We start from the raw sequence: 16,654 nt of genomic DNA, 5'->3' as shown, positions 1-16,654 counted from the left end.
AGGAGCCACAAATTACCTTCCACCCAGCGTTCCCCCAAGTCTCCCGATAAAAATGATACCTCACTTGTGTGGGTAGGCCTAGCGCCCGCGACAGGAAACGCCCCAAAACGCAACGTGGACACATCACATTTTTTTAAAGAAAACAGAGGTGTTTTTTGCAAAGTGCCTACCTGGAGATTTTGGCCTCTAGCTCAGCCGGCACCTAGGGAAACCCACCAAAACTGTGCATTTTTTAAAACTAGAGACCTAGGGGAATCCAAGATGGGGTGACTTGTGGGGCTCTGACCAGGTTCTGTTACCCAGAATCCTTTGCAAACCTCAAAATTTGGCTAAAAAAACACATTTTCCACACATTTTGGTGACAAAAAGTTCTGGAATCAGAGAGGAGCCACAAATTTACTTCCACCCAGCGTTCCCCCAAGTCTCCCGATAAAAATGATATCTCACTTGTGTGGGTAGGCCTAGCGCCCGCGACAGGAAATGCCCCAAAACGCAACATGGACACATCCCATTATTTACAGAAAACAGAGGTGTTTTTTTGCAAAGTGCCTACCTGTAGATTTTGGCCTCTAGCTCAGCCGGCACCTTGGGAAACCTACCAAACCTGTGCATTTTTAAAAACTAAAGACCTAGGGGAATCCAAGATGGGGTGACTTGTGGGGCTCTGACCAGGTTCTGTTACCCAGAATCCTTTGCAAACCTCAAAATTTGGCTAAAAAAAACACATTTTCCTCACATTTTGGTGACAAAAAGTTCTGGAATCAGAGAGGAGCCACAAATTTCCTTCCACCCAGCGTTCCCCCAAGTCTCCCGATAAAAATGATACCTCACTTGTGTGGGTAGGCCTAGCGCCCGCGACAGGAAACGCCCCAAAACGCAACGTGGACACATCACATTTTTTTAAAGAAAACAGAGGTGTTTTTTGCAAAGTGCCTACCTGTGGATTTTGGCCTCTAGCTCAGCCGGCACCTAGGGAAACCCACCAAACCTGTGCATTTTTTAAAACTAGAGACCTAGGCGAATCCAAGATGGGGTGACTTGTGGGGCTCTGACCAGGTTCTGTTACCCAGAATCCTTTGCAAACCTCAAAATTTTGCTAAAAAAACACATTTTCCTCACATTTTGGTGACAGAAAGTTCTGGAATCAGAGAGGAGCCACAAATTTCCTTCCACCCAGCGTTCCCCCAAGTCTCCCGATAAAAATGATACCTCACTTGTGTGGGTAGGCCTAGCGCCCGCGACAGGAAACGCCCCAAAACGCAACGTGGACACATCACATTTTTTTAAAGAAAACAGAGGTGTTTTTTGCAAAGTGCCTACCTGGAGATTTTGGCCTCTAGCTCAGCCGGCACCTAGGGAAACCCACCAAACCTGTGCATTTTTTAAAACTAGAGACCTTGGGGAATCCAAGATGGGGTGACTTGTGGGGCTCTGACCAGGTTCTGTTACCCAGAATCCTTTGCAAACCTCAAAATTTGGCTAAAAAAACACATTTTCCACACATTTTGGTGACAAAAAGTTCTGGAATCAGAGAGGAGCCACAAATTTACTTCCACCCAGCGTTCCCCCAAGTCTCCCGATAAAAATGATATCTCACTTGTGTGGGTAGGCCTAGCGCCCGCGACAGGAAATGCCCCAAAACGCAACATGGACACATCCCATTATTTACAGAAAACAGAGGTGTTTTTTTGCAAAGTGCCTACCTGTAGATTTTGGCCTCTAGCTCAGCCGGCACCTTGGGAAACCTACCAAACCTGTGCATTTTTAAAAACTAAAGACCTAGGGGAATCCAAGATGGGGTGACTTGTGGGGCTCTGACCAGGTTCTGTTACCCAGAATCCTTTGCAAACCTCAAAATTTGGCTAAAAAAAACACATTTTCCTCACATTTTGGTGACAAAAAGTTCTGGAATCAGAGAGGAGCCACAAATTTCCTTCCACCCAGCGTTCCCCCAAGTCTCCCGATAAAAATGATACCTCACTTGTGTGGGTAGGCCTAGCGCCCGCGACAGGAAACACCCCAAAACGCAACGTGGACACATCAAATTTTTTTAAAGAAAACAGAGGTGTTTTTTGCAAAGTGCCTACCTGTAGATTTTGGCCTCCAGCTCAGCCGGCACCTAAGGAAACCCACCAAACCTGTGCATTTTTTAAAACTAGAGACCTAGGCGAATCCAAGATGGGGTGACTTGTGGGGCTCTGACCAGGTTCTGTTACCCAGAATCCTTTGCAAACCTCAAAATTTGGCTAAAAAAACACATTTTCCTCACATTTTGGTGACAGAAAGTTCTGGAATCAGAGAGGAGCCACAAATTTCCTTCCACCCAGCGTTCCCCCAAGTCTCCCGATAAAAATGATACCTCACTTGTGTGGGTAGGCCTAGCGCCGGCGACAGGAAACGCCCCAAAACGCAACGTGGACACATCACATTTTTTTAAAGAAAACAGAGGTGTTTTTTGCAAAGTGCCTACCTGTAGATTTTGGCCTCTAGCTCAGCCGGCACCTAGGGAAACCCACCAAACCTGTGCATTTTTTTAAACTAGAGACCTAGGGGAATCCAAGATGGGGTGACTTGTGGGGCTCTGACCAGGTTCTGTTACCCAGAATCCTTTGCAAACCTCAAAATTTGGCTAAAAAAACACATTTTCCTCACATTTTGGTGACAAAAAGTTCTGGAATCAGAGAGGAGCCACAAATTTCCTTCCACCCAGCGTTCCCCCAAGTCTCCCGATAAAAATGATATCTCACTTGTGTGGGTAGGCCTAGCGCCCGCGACAGGAAATGCCCCAAAACGCAACATGGACACATCCCATTATTTACAGAAAACAGAGGTGTTTTTTCCAAAGTGCCTATCTGTATATTTTGGCCACTAGCTCAGCCGGCACCTAGGGAAACCTACCAAACCTGTGCATTTTTTAAAACTAAAGACCTAGGGGAATCCAAGATGGGGTGACTTGTGGGGCTCTGACCAGGTTCTGTTACCCAGAATCCTTTGCAAACCTCAAAATTTGGCTAAAAAAACACATTTTCCTCACATTTTGGTGACAAAAAGTTCTGGAATCAGAGAGGAGCCACAAATTTCCTTCCACCCAGCGTTCCCCCAAGTCTCCCGATAAAAATGATACCTCACTTGTGTGGGTAGGCCTAGCGCCCGCGACAGGAAACGCCCCAAAACGCAACGTGGACACATCACATTTTTTTAAAGAAAACAGAGGTGTTTTTTGGAAAGTGCCTACCTGGAGATTTTGGCCTCTAGCTCAGCCGGCACCTAGGGAAACCCACCAAACCTGTGCATTTTTGAAAACTAGAGACCTGGGGGAATCCAAGATGGGGTGACTTGTGGGGCTCTGACCAGGTTCTGTTACCCAGAATCCTTTGCAAACCTCAAAATTTGGCTAAAAAAACACATTTTCCTCACATTTTGGTGACAAAAAGTTCTGGAATCAGAGAGGAGCTACAAATTTCCTTCCACCCAGCGTTCCCCCAAGTCTCCCGATAAAAATGATATCTCACTTGTGTGGGTAGGCCTAGCGCCCGTGACAGGAAATGCCCCAAAACGCAACATGGACACATCCCATTATCTACAGAAAACAAAGGTGTTTTTTGCAAAGTGCCTACCTGTAGATTTTGGCCTCTAGCTCAGCCGGCACCTAGGGAAACCTACCAAACCTGTGCATTTTTTAAAACTAAAGACCTAGGGGAATCGAAGATGGGGTGACTTGTGGGGCTCTGACCAGGTTCTGTTACCCAGAATCCTTTGCAAACCTCAAAATTTGGCTAAAAAAAAAAAACATTTTCCTCACATTTTGGTGACATAAAGCTCTGGAATCAGAGAGGAGTCACAAATTTCCTTCCACCCAGCGTTCCCCAAGTCTCCCGATAAAAATGATACCTCACTTGTGTGGGTAGCCCTAGCGCCCGCAACAGGAAACGCCCCAAAACGCAACGTGGACACTTCACATTTTTTTAAAGAAAACAGAGGTGTTTTTTGCAAAGTGCCTACCTGCAGATTTTGGCCTCTAGCTCAGCCGGCACCTAGGGAAACCCACCAAACCTGTGCATTTTTGAAAACTAGAGACCTAGGGGAATCCAAGATGGGGTGACTTGTGGGGTCTGACCAGGTTCTGTTACCCAGAATCCTTTGCAAACCTCAAAATTTGGCTAAAAAAACACATTTTTCTCACATTTTTGGTGACAAAAAGTTCTGGAATCAGAGAGGAGCCACAAATTTCCTTCCACCCAGCGTTCCCCCAAGTCTCCCGATAAAAATGATATCTCACTTGTGTGGGTAGGCCTAGGGCCCGCGACAGGAAATGCCCCAAAACGCAACATGGACACATCCCATTATTTACAGAAAACAGAGGTGTTTTTTGCAAAGTGCCTACTTGTAGATTTTGGCCTCTAGCTCAGCCGGCACCTAGGGAAACCTACCAAACCTGTGCATTTTTGAAAACTAAAGACCTTGGGGAATTCAAGATGGGGTGACTTGTGGGGCTCTGACCAGGTTCTGTTACCCAGAATCCTTTGCAAACCTCAAAATTTGTCTAAAAAAACACATTTTCCTCACATTTTGGTGACAAAAAGTTCTGGAATCAGAGAGGAGCCACAAATTTCCTTCAACGCAGCGTTTCCCCAAGTCTCCCGATAAAAATGATACCTCACTTGTGTGGGTAGGCCTAGCGCACACGACAGGAAACGCCCCAAAACGCAACGTGGACTCATCACATTTTTTGAAAGAAAACAGAGGTGTTTTTTGCAAAGTGCCTACATGTAGATTTTGTCCTCTAGCTCAGCCGGCACCTAGGGAAACCCATCAAACCTGTGCATTTTTTAAAACTAGAGACCTGGGGGAATCCAAGATGGGGTGACTTGTGGGGCTCTGACCAGGTTCTGTTACCCACAATCCTTTGCAAACCTCAAAATTTGGCTAAAAAAACACATTTTCCTCAAATTTTGGTGACAGAAAGCTCTGGAATCTGAGAGGAGCAACAAATTTCCTTCTACCCAGCGTTCCCCCAAGTCTCCCGATAAAAATGGTACCCCACTTGTGTGTGTAGGCCTAGAGCCCACGAAAGGAAATGCCCCAAAACACAACGTGGACACATCACATTTTTTCATAGAAAACAGTGCCTACCTGTCGATTTTGGCCTGTAGCTCAGCCGGCACCTGGGGAAACCTAGCAAACCAGCGCATTTTTTAAAACTAGAAACCCAGGGGAATGCAAGATGGGGTGACTTGTGGGGCTCTGACCAGGTTCTGTTACCCAGAATCCTTTGCAAACATAAAAATTTGGCCCAAAAAACACTTTTTCCTCTCATTTCGGTGACAGAAAGTTCTGGAATCTAAGAGGAGCCACAAATTTCCTTCCACCCAGCGTTCCCCCAAGTCTCTCGATAAAAATGGTACCTCACTTGTGTGGGTAGGCCTAGCGCCCACGAAAGGAAATGCCCCAAAACACAACGTGGACACATCACATTTTTTCACAGAAAACAGAGGTGTATTTTGCAAAGTGCCTACCTGTGGATTTTGGCCTCTAGCTCAGCCGGCCCCGGGGGGGCAGAAATGACCTAAAATAAATTTGCCCCCCCAACCCCCCCCAGGGAGCGACCCTTGCCTACGGGGTTGCTCCAACTGCGTGACATTGGTGCCCAGGGGAGCGTCCCTTGCCTAATGGGTCGCCCCCCATCTCTAAAAAACAAAAAACAAACAAAAAAAAAAAAATATTTGCCCTGGCGCCTAAAACTTTCTACCCCCCCGGGGGCAGATCGGCCTAATAATAGGCCGATCAGCCCCCAGGGGGGGGCAGAAATGGCCTAAAATAAATTTGCTCCCCCACTCCCCCAACCCCCCCCCAGGAGCGACCCTTGCCTACGGGGTCGCTCCCCATGCGTGACATTGGCGCCAAAAATCAAATCCCGGGTGCCTAGTGGTTTCTGCCCCCTTGGGGGCAGATTGACCTAAAATCGGGCAATCTGCCCCCAAGGGGGGCAGAAATGGTCTAAATACAATTTGCCCCCCAGGGGAGCGACCCTTGCCTAATGGGTCGCTCCCCATCTCTAAAAAAACCAAACAAAAAAAAAACAACAAAAAAAATTGCCCTGGCGCCTAATGGGCTAAAATAAATTTGCCCCCAACTCCCCCACCACCCCCCCGGAGTGACCCTTGCCTACGGGGTCGCTCCCCCTGCGTGACATTGCCGCCAAAACAAAAAATCCTTTGTGCCTTGTGGATTCTGCCCCTTGGGGGCAGATTGACCTAAAATCGGCCAATCTGCCCCCAAGGGGCGCAGAAATGGTCTAAATACAATTTGCCCCCCAGGGGAGCGACCTTTGCCTAATGGGTCGCTCCCCATCTCTAAAAAAACAAACAAACAAAAAAAAACACACACAAAAAAAAAAAGTGCCCTGGCGCCTAGAGGTTTCTGCCCCCCCTGGGGGCAGATCAGCCCAATAACAATAGGCCGATCTCCCCCCAGGGGGGGCAGAAATGGCCTAAAATAAATTTGCCCCCCGCCAGGAGCGACCCTTGCCTACGGGGTCGCTCCCCTGGGTGACATTGGCGCCAAAAAATAAATCCCCGGTGCAAAAAACACCCGATCTGCCCCCAAAGTGGGCAGAAATGGCCTAAATACAATTTTCCCCTCCAGGGGAGCGACCCTTGTCCAAGGGGTCGCTCCAAATCTGTAAAACAAAAACCACAAAAAATCCCTGGTGCCTAGTGGTTTCAAAATAGGCTGATCTTCCTAATCAAAATAGGCTGATCTTCCCCCCAGGGGGGCAGAAATGGCCTAAAATAATTTCCCCCGACAGGGGAGCGACCCTTGCCTAAGGGGTCGCTCCCCTTGCGTGAAATTCACGAAAACAAAAAAAACACCCTGGTGTCTAGTGGTTTCTGCCCCCGTTGGGGGCAGATTGGCATCATCAAAATAGGCCAATCTGCCCCCAAGGGGGGCAGAAATGGCCTAAATATAATTTGCCCCATAGGGGAGCGACCCTTGCCTAAGGGGTCGCTCACCACCTAAAAAATAAAATAAAAAAAACAAATAGAAAAAAAAAAAAGATCCCTGGTGCCCTAGAGGTTTCTGCCCCCGGGGGGGCAGAAAAGGCCTTCCTAAAAAATGCCCCCCATTGGGAGCAACCCTTGCCCAAGGAGTCGCTCCCTTATGTCTATTTAAAAAAAAAAAAACATCCCTGGTGTCTAGTGGGCGTTTCAAAAGCTGGATTGCAAGCAATCCGGCTTTTGAAACGCTTGGAGAGACTTCAAAGGGATGGAAATACATTTCCTTCCCTTTGAAGCCTCTCCGTGCCTCCTCCACGTGATCGAAAGAGAAATGCAAAGCATTTCTCTTTCGATCGCTTTGTCAGCGTGCGCTTGCGCGCTGACGTCACAGGGGGGGTGAGGGGGCCGGGGTGGAAGGGGAAGGGCTTCCCCTTCCATCCCTGCCTTAGGGGGGTGGGTGGGGAGTACAGGGTGGGAGCGCTAGCGCTCCCCCACTTCCTGTGACTTGGACGAGGTGACCTCGTCCAAGGCACACGGGAACTGGAGCCTAGGACGAGGTCACCACGTCCAAGGCACAGAACCGGTTAAGCAGGATTTTCTATTACCCTCTGGTCATACTAAATATGACCTGGTTACTCCTTTCAGATCGGAATCAACCACTCAAACAGTATATGAGGGTAGCCCTAATGTTATCCTATAAAAGGAGCAGGCCTCACAGCAGTGTATAACGAATGTTGGAGTTGAACACTACCAGGACATATAGAACACACATGTTCATGTCCTGCCTTTTACCTACATAGCACCCTGCCCTTTGAGGTACTTAGGGGTGACTTATATGTAAAAAAGGGGAGTTTAAGGCTTTTGAAATTACTTTTAAATGCCAAGTCGAAGTGGCAGTGATACAGCACACACAGGCATTGCAGTGGCAGGCCTGAGACATGGTTAGGGGCTACTTATGTGAGTGGCCCAACCAGTGCTGCAGGCCCACTAGTAGCATTTAATTTACAGGCCCTGGGCACATGTACTGCACTTTGCTATGGACTTACAAGTAAGTTAAATATGCCAATTGGGTAGGAGCCAATGTCACCATGTTTTAAGGAGAGAGCATATGCACTTTAGCACTGATTGGCAGTGGTAAAGTGCGCAGAGTACTAAAGCCAGCAAAAAATGAGGTCAGAAAAAGAGAAGGAGGAAAGCAAACATTTTAGGGGTGTCAGGAATAAGGCCATGTCTTGCTCGAAACTCAGCTGCGCGGCTCTGCAGCGCCTTCTGAGCACCTATAAAGCCCAGCCACACCCAAGCACGTGGATCACTATTTTGAAGACTTCGATGCAGCCAGACATCGTGGGGGTTTCTCTGAAGAAGAGCAGAGTTCCTGAATGGCAGAGTGGCATCCAACCGAAGTATCCTTGTTTCCATGGTGCTTATAAAAATGAGTAGGTAGTTCTCGTAGAGGAAAGGCATTGATGAATACAATTTTGGAGGAAGTCGTTATTTCCAAAGGTAAAGCACCCCTCAGCACAACGAGCAAAGGCTTTTCAGTTCACAAATGTAAAGCGCTCTAGGCACAGCAATTCAAGCGTTTTTGTTCACAGATGTAAAGTGCTCTAGGCACAGCAATTCAAGCACTTTCGTTCACAGATGTAAAGTGCTCTAGGCACGGCAATTCAATCGCTTCAGTTCACAGAGGAAAAGCGCTCTTGGCACAGCAATTCAAGTGCTTCAGTTCACAGATGCAAAGCGTTCTTGGCACGGCAATTCAAGCGCTTCAGTTCACAGAGGTAAAGCGCTCTTGGCACTGCAATTTAAGTGCTTCAGTTCACAGAGGCAAAGCGCTCTTGGCACGGCAATTCAAGCACTTCAGTTCACAGAGGTAATGCGCTCTGGGCTTGGCAATTCAATCGCTTCAGTCCACATGTTTAAAGAGCTCTTGGCATGACAATCAAAGCGCTTCGATTCACAGGAGTAAAAGGTTCTTCGCACAACAATCAAAGTGATTCAGGCCACTCGAGTAAAATCGCTTCCTGGTATTATTAAGTAAAGCGCTTCATGTTCAAGGAGTAGAAACTTTTTGGCCTTTATTGTTGTGAATGTGAAAGTATTTCTGGAGATAAGCAAATCATAGTTTTCATTGTTGTTTGAAAATCTTAAGATGTGAAAAGCATATTTAATTCTTTGAGATTTCCTAAGTCATGATCAAAGGTTTATGTTGTGAATGCATAGATGTTACAGGATTGATATTCTGTGTAGAATCATAGTCCACAGTTCTTGCCGTCTCTTGATTCTGAGGTCATAGTTTACTCTTGTTCCATGTTTCAAAGAAGGGGCTTTGCCCTAATTTCAAAAGGGGTCTCCATCCAATATCTCTGAGACGCATTTAGTTGAGAGTCTATTGATGAGTTACATTTCTATGAATGAGTCAATGCATTTTTGTTCTAACCTTTACTTTTCAGATCTCTCTCCCTGCTGTACCCTACCCTGATTCCCTTCCTCCGACTGGCTTCATCATAACTCTGTGCTATAATAGCTTTCTGAGTTGGTGATGCGGGAAGGTGGGCCTTTTGTTCACCGACGTGCAGATCCCGAGGAAAGGACACTGTGACAGGGGGTGACCCTGCAGAAAGGCCATTTCCAACAATGGGGGTGTATACAGAGCCCCTACAAATCAATTAGAAAAATTGAAAAAAAAATGTACAAATAATTTTTTATGCTAAAGTCAATGTATTGGATTTCTCATGCAAAATGTACTTATGACCGAGTGGTCCTGCGAAACTCAAGTTCAAGATCCCATCGCTGAAACACCAACATAGGAAAGTGGAGTATTAGGGGGCATTGAGGTTAGTCCTCACCATGCAATACTCTCACAATACCTCAGAGAGGGTCCTTGGATTTACACTGGCAAATTCTTAGCTCAGTCCTCGTAGTGTAGTCAGGCTTTACTTAGAGGAACATGTGTTAAGCAGTTCACAGTACAAACATGTACCATAAGCAATTGACATGACTCAAAAGAAATATGACACCAGTTTATAATAATAGAAACCAAAATGAACAGTATAGGTACTGTAGAACCAGAGATATCGATTTTAGAAGCAATAGAAAGCCACTGCACAACGGACATTTGACATGGCATTGAAGTCAATGGCAAAATATAAAAAATGCAAATAAAAGGTGATTTCCATGGAGCCCTTGAGGGGTTAAGCTAGTGTAGTCACTGGGAGAAGATCACAACAGTCAGAACACTTTTACCTGGCCCTTGGCATCTGATTGAGAATTGTTCTGGCTGCCCGGGGTGATGATCGGGACTCAAATTGAAGTCAAGGGCAGCGGCGCCACTGGTGACAAACAGCCACCTGGAGGTCGAGCTGCGGGGAGCCCTTAGAGGATTAAGGTGGTGCGGGCCCTGGGACCAGACCACAATAGTCAGTTCACTCCTACCAGGTCCGTGCGGTCTGGGTGCAGGGTTGCCCTGGCTGTCCGTGGTGCAGAACGGGGCTCACGCTGGTGCTGATTTTACCACTGGCATGACAATGCTGATAAGGGATGCAAAATTTCGGCTGGGTTGCAGATTTCAGATGCAGGTTGCAAGCTGTGCCCTACATCTGCAATGTCGAGTGAAAGGGTTAGTTACCGGGCTGGCAACTAGTCAAGTCAAAGGACACAATACAGACATAGAAGCTCATGCTTATATGTCTGCATGTTAAATATAATACACCCTGCCGGCTGGGTTGCACAGACCTACCCTATGGGTGTCTGCCATACATATAAGGCAGGGCATGGGACTGTGCCATTCTTGGTTAAGGCACAGTCAAACTCATGCTGTTTGCATCGCTCTGGCAGTCTGCAATGGCAGGCCTGCCACCAACACTTTAAGAGGGTCCCCCAGGGTGGTACAAACTTGTGCTGCAGCACTGGGGTCCTCTTTTACCACCTATGCCCTGGGTACCCTGGTCACCATCTACTAGGGCTTTACAAGGGGATAAAGTATTGTCAAACAGGTAATTACCAAGTCGTCATAGCAATTTAATGAGAGAGCACAGGCACTGAGGCCTGGTTAGCAGTGCAATAACAGAGTCATACACCTCTGCATTAGGGCACAATGTGTGGGTGGGGGGTGACCATACATAAAGGGGCACTTTCCTGCAGTATGCTATTCCCTTGTTGCTTGTACTTCTTGATTCAGCCAGTAACTGATTCAGAAAATAATGGGCTTTTAGAAGGACAACCTTCTTTTATTTTATTTTGAATGTGATTGGGTTGTCATTAATTACATCAGTCATTTTCCTAAAGCTACTTTTAGATGGCATTTTTTTTTAAAAAGAGTAAATGAAAAAGAAAAAAATCCTGCTGTGTACATTTGTTGTGGCTGCATAGTGCATAACTGTATCATTGGAGAAAAAAATACTATTCCAGTGTTTAAGTTTAGCATTAGTAGATATAACCTTGCCATGATTTATTTTATACCGAAGGCAAGGCCATTTCAGCTTGATGTATTCGTTTTCCAGGTGTACGGTATATACAGTAATAGATGGGACGTGTTTTATTAAGACAAGCAGATGAACATAAAAAGAAAAAATATGCAGACATTCTATCATTATAAACCTAGTCATGCAATCCATACTATAAATATCTTTAAGTAGCGCATAAATAAGTATCACAAAGTCATCCTGGATAAATAACTAGCATTCACAAGGGAGTGATTAAAAACAATATGTGTCATTTAATGTGGACGAGCCAATGCTCCTAATAAACTGCTGCATTGTTGTGGGTAGGCTCGGGCCAATAATCCAGTGGGCACTGTCTGTTCTTGGTAGAAACTTTATGACACACTAACCACAGCCTTTTCCCAGGCGTGCATTTATCACAAAACTGACGCATGCGTCAGACATACCAAATGGTTCCGAACACAGAGGGGGAAACACCTTTCCACTCGCTCCAGAGGGTTGCTCTATGGTGTTGAGGTACAACACTAAATTCCTTCTTTACCTAGAGATTGTAAAGAAACACAACAGATACAACAACGGTCAATGTGAAAACATTTAGCATGGGCAAACAATCCATGATCAATGAGTGAGCTGGGTCTTCTGTGGGACCACACAACTGGCATTCCTTTCAGGTGGCTTGCACTCAGTCAACCAGGAGGTCAACATCATGTGGGATAGTCTAGGGTTGGTCCTAAGATGGTACCACCCTCACTCTCTTCTCGCTGAAGGCTCGACAGTGGACTTGTCTGTTCCTGAGTGCCCTGCCGTTGTTGGGCTATATTCTTTGGGCAAGGGCCAGTTAGCTGGATTGCTGGTTTGAGTGGAGGCCTCACTTCAGGTTCTGGGGTGCCAAGGACAGTGCAACCTAGTGGGTTTTTACCATCTTGTGAACTGTTCCAGCCCTTGTCCTCCAACAGGTCACTTGCAACTGGGTCGACGGATGACAGGCTTGGTACCTTTATGAAGTGGGACACATTCCTGGTGAAGATTTCTGTCCCTCTCTCTGCGGTCACCATAGTGATAGCAATTATTGTTCATGGGTCGGCTGCAAAAGGTAGCTAAAACTTGTCACTTGGGTGTAAATCTTTGATGAGCACTGTGTCACCTATCCGTATGGTGCTTTGTTTTGCTCGTAGTCGTCATGAGGTGTATTGTGTGTTATTTTTTATTCTCACTGATTTGGAGGGCTGTACTGGTGTGGGATGGAGTCAATACAGCTCTACCAAAACATAACTGGTTAGGGGCAATGCCAGTTGTGGCACAAGTCATAAATTGATATTCTCTGAGAATGCTTAAGCTGGTCCTTTTGACACTGTGTGCTCCTGCCACTGCAATGCCGATTATTTTTGTCAGACTCCTTACAAAATGCTTAACATTCCTGTTGGCTTGGGGCCACCAATGTGTGATGCAGTGATGTTTTGTGTTTTGAGAGTGAAAGTATTCAGCCCACTTATGACTGCTGAAGTGGGGGCACATTATCTGTGGTAATTATTCTGCACAGGCTGTGAGTGGCTATCATTTTCTCTATCTTTAGAATTACTTCTGAAGCTGAGGTGGTCCGGAGGATCTCTACTTTTGAGTATCATGTCGATCACAATGAGCATATGAGACCCTTCAGTAAAGATCCTGAAGTCAGCAAGGAAGTGTTGCCAAGGGGCGGTGAGGCCATCCTTTGTCATGACCGGTACTGGTGGATCCAGCAGGCTGCTGGCCTGGCAGGCAGGGAAGCTTCTAACAACTTCCTCCACTTACTGATTGAGGCCCAGAAGCCATACTTTACTTAAGAGTCTGTTCTTAGACTTGACCATGCCTTGGCGAGTGCTGTGTGTCAATAGGGCAGCTCTTTACTTCTGACTGTCAGGGAGGACTACGCATGGGCCACGCATGAGACAGCCATTTTCCGTGATGGACAGCTTGTGTCAGATATGATGGAATGACTGCAATGATAACTTGGCCTCTGCAGTGTGGTATGCTGCTGGGCACTGGAAAGGTCACTAATATCCAGACAGGGTGGCTTGGATAGCTTGCTGTAGGCATTCATCTTGTTTGGTCGCATCCACTACTTCGGAGAGAAAGATGGGGATGAGTCTTGCTTTGTCCAGCACTAGTCAGACACATTCCTCTATGTCTTGGACTTCCTGGGCTTCTGGGGGGTGACAGAATGGCATGCAGCAAAATAAAATGTGCAGGGTTGTGTGTGCCAGGTTGGTACTCAAGTATGAAGTTAAATTCCTGCAGCTGCAGGATCCACTTTCCAATTGGTGGGGGTGGTTTGGACCATGAACCCCTAAAAAAGTGGTATCAGTTGCTTGTGGTCTGAGGACAGGGAATGGTTGAACATACAGGTATAAGTAGAAGTGTAGTCACTCCTAATGAATAGCAATGCCTTCTTGCTCAATTTGGGAGTACCATTGTTCTGTGGGTGTGAGAGGTCGGCTGGTATAAATGACTGGTGCCCACTAACCGCAATCTTGCTGAGGGCCAGCACTGCTCTTAGGTTGGTGGGGCTGACATCTACAGCCAGATGGGATCAAAATATATGAGAGTCCTATTTGCTGACAGGGCCTCTTTAGTCTTCTTGAATGGCTTTCACTCGTTCATCATCCCACAGCCAGAGGTTGGTGGTTTTCATTAGCTCACAAAGGGTACCAGTGAGGTCTGATAAGTTCATCATGAAACACTCACAGTACGACACCATTTTTAGGAAGCTGCGAACACCTGACACCGATGACGGGATGGGAGCATCCTGAATATTCTAACCTTTTGCTGGGTTGGGGCATATCCCGCAGTTAGATAATTGGTAGCTGAAGAAAAAGATGCCATTCCTCAGAAACTCACACTTCTGTCTGTGGAGAGGTAGGCCATGCTCTTTCAGCCTGATGAATACGGATCAGAGACAAGCAATGTGGCACTCCAGCATTGGGGTGTGCACCAGAATATTATCACTCATGTTTAGTTCCCATGTGAGATCACTCAGGACTTCTTTATTTACATGTTGGAATACCCTGGCAGCATTCGAGGTGCCGAAGATCAGCCAAGTGTACCTCCAGAGGTCATTGTGGATAGAGAAATTTGTGATCAATTGAGAATGTGAGTGCAGTGGTATCTAGTGATAGCCAGACCAAAAGTCCATCTTTAAAAACCACTTTAAATCAGAAAGTTCACCAATGATATTGTCTATTGTTGTGGTCAGATGCTGCTCTCGCTTTATGGACAGGTTTGGTAGCTTCATGTCTACACAGATGCTCATAGCACCTGGTTATTTTGGCTTCTTGGCGAACATAATAGGGGAGACCCGGGAGTAGGACCGGTCCCCTCCTGAATGATGCCAAACCGTTCAAGGACTTGCAGTTCACATATGACTTTAAGGTGTAGATGGGAAGCAATGCTCCGGTATTGGAATGCCACCCGGGTGACAGAGTCATCAATGTGTAGGAAGAAAGGTGGGCTTGACAAGCACCCAATGCCATTGAAGAGGGGTGCAAATGAACAGATTCATTTATCGAGGTCAGAGGCATGGACCTTGAATGTGAATTGTATCAGGTCGAGGTCTTGTGCAGTTTGGCAGCTAAAGAGGAACCTGTACCACTCCTGGGAGACATATTCTTTGGAGCTTAGGCTTGTGGAGTCATGGGAGAGGTTTGCTGTAAACACACCTGGCAGTTGTAGGGGCAAGTAGTTGCCAAAGGCGTAGGCTTGAACTCTGGTGGTTCTTAGGGCTGGCGGGCTTGACAGACTATTATACATTTTGACGGCCATGTGGTTCATGTAGGCTCCAGTGTCTGTTAGGGCTGAGATAGGTTGTCCTTGTACTGCTACCAGGCAAGTGGGGATCCTAGGGTGAATGTTGCCGTGGAGATAGATTGCTCTGACTACATGTATTACATCTTGGTCATCATTGTCCATGCCAATATCTGTCAACATCATTGGGAGGGGGACAACAGCTTTTACTGGCTTGTTGGAACTTGCTGATGATGGTCGTGATGTATAATGGCATATTTTGGAACAGTAGTTTAATTTGCTGTACGTGCTAAAGGTCTTTTCTTGTGCTGGCAGTCAACGGCATGAGGGAGGTGGCCACCGCACTGTTAGAAATGTGTTCCTCTAGTTGGTAGAGGTATGCACCATGTCCAAGTAGGGACTACAATCCTAGTCAAGGTAAGTCACAACACAACCAAAATTGTCCTGTGCTCACCCTCCGGTAGCTTGGCAGAGCAGGCAGGCTTAACTTAGAGGGCAATACATAAAGTATTTGTGCAATAATATACAGGAACAAAGTGAAAACACCACAAAAAGTACTTCACACCAGGTTAGGAAAAAATATATATTTTATCTGAATAAAAAAGACAAAAACAAAAGAAGTCCAATATGCACAGGTCAAGATATCACTTATTAAGGGTTTAGTTAAGTCTTATTCAATAGGAATCAATGGATGTATTTCTTTAGCATAAAGTACCTTGCTTGCAACAAAAATAACAATGCTAGGGGCAGTAGAGGAGGTGAGGCATCGGAAAGAAAAGTGGTGAGTCGATTTTTTCAGCATGGCGGGCAAGGCGATGCATCAATTCCCAGGTATGGATCATTTGTTCCTCATTGTGGTGCGGAGTGTGATGACAAATTGATGCTCAGGGATGATGTGTGGAAAATCCAAACAAGCTGGGAAGTTGAAACAGATACTGCATCGATTCTGTGGATGCTGCAGTGATTTTTCAGCCGCGAGACAGGCACTGCATCACTACTGTGGGCGTTAGGTAAATTTTTCTGGTGCAGTGGATTTTCTCCCTTAGGTGAAGTCTTTGATGACCCTGAGACTTCTTAACAGGAGGTAGGATCACTTGTTTGAGGATCAAAGTCCTTCCAGTCAGGGAGCAGCAGGCTGCAGTTCAACAAGCAGGAGAGCAGTCCTTCTAGAAAAGCAGCCCGATGAGTCCATTGGGCAGCATTGCAGTTCTTCGGACAAAGTCCAGTTGTAGGTCCAGAAGTGTCTGATTTTAGGGGGTCACAGACACAGTAAATATACCACAAATGTGCCTTTGAAGTGGGGGAAACTTCAAAGGGTGGTTGTGAAGAGCACCAGTTCCCCTTTCAACCCAGTCTTGTCTGACAGGAGGTCTGTGGAGGGTTATCAGTCCTTTTTGTGGGATCAGGCCACCAGTCTGTGAAGTGCAAGTGAGA

Source organism: Pleurodeles waltl, chromosome 10 (assembly GCF_031143425.1).
Source record: "Pleurodeles waltl isolate 20211129_DDA chromosome 10, aPleWal1.hap1.20221129, whole genome shotgun sequence".
NCBI classification, from domain to species: Eukaryota; Metazoa; Chordata; class Amphibia; order Caudata; family Salamandridae; genus Pleurodeles; species Pleurodeles waltl.
This window is presented reverse-complemented; position numbering follows the sequence as displayed.